A 575-nucleotide genomic window follows, 5' to 3' on the forward strand; every position below is an offset into this window, starting at 1 on the left:
TTTGACGTGGCTGATTTGTGAAGCGGGAAGAATCCAGTGAACCAATGACAACTAGATCTCAAGATAAGACCCGATACCATTTGACCCCGAAGCAGCCCACAGAAAGGGAAGTTGAAAGGGAAAATAAAAATCAAGATAAAATCCAATCAGAGGCCGCAAGCAGCACCTGGAGGACGGACGGGGGCAGTGGTGAGAGGGGCCTAACACCGGTGCCACCGACGCGCCGCGCGTTGTTTTAAGGTATCAAGGCACGGGTATCGGACATATTATCGGCCTCGGTTGACATACGCTACAAAATTAGAGCCTAGCGGAAGCCCCGAGCATCCACATCTATACGAAATGATAGAGTGGGTGCATCCACGTCCTGATGAGAAGCGGTGCCAATCCTTGTACGCGCTGAGGTGTCTCTGTATTCTCGGAACACTCAAAGAGCTCAAACATCAGACCCTTCAACCTGCTTAACCTGCATGAGTAAAGGCCCTCGATCTACGACTCAGGACCATACTATCGATCGCCCGACTGGAGTCAGCCTGATTTAGCGGATACACTCTTTCTCAACGGGCAGCTGCCTTTTG

Source organism: Colletotrichum graminicola, assembly GCF_000149035.1.
Source record: "Colletotrichum graminicola M1.001 genomic scaffold supercont1.31, whole genome shotgun sequence".
NCBI lineage: Eukaryota > Fungi > Ascomycota > Sordariomycetes > Glomerellales > Glomerellaceae > Colletotrichum > Colletotrichum graminicola.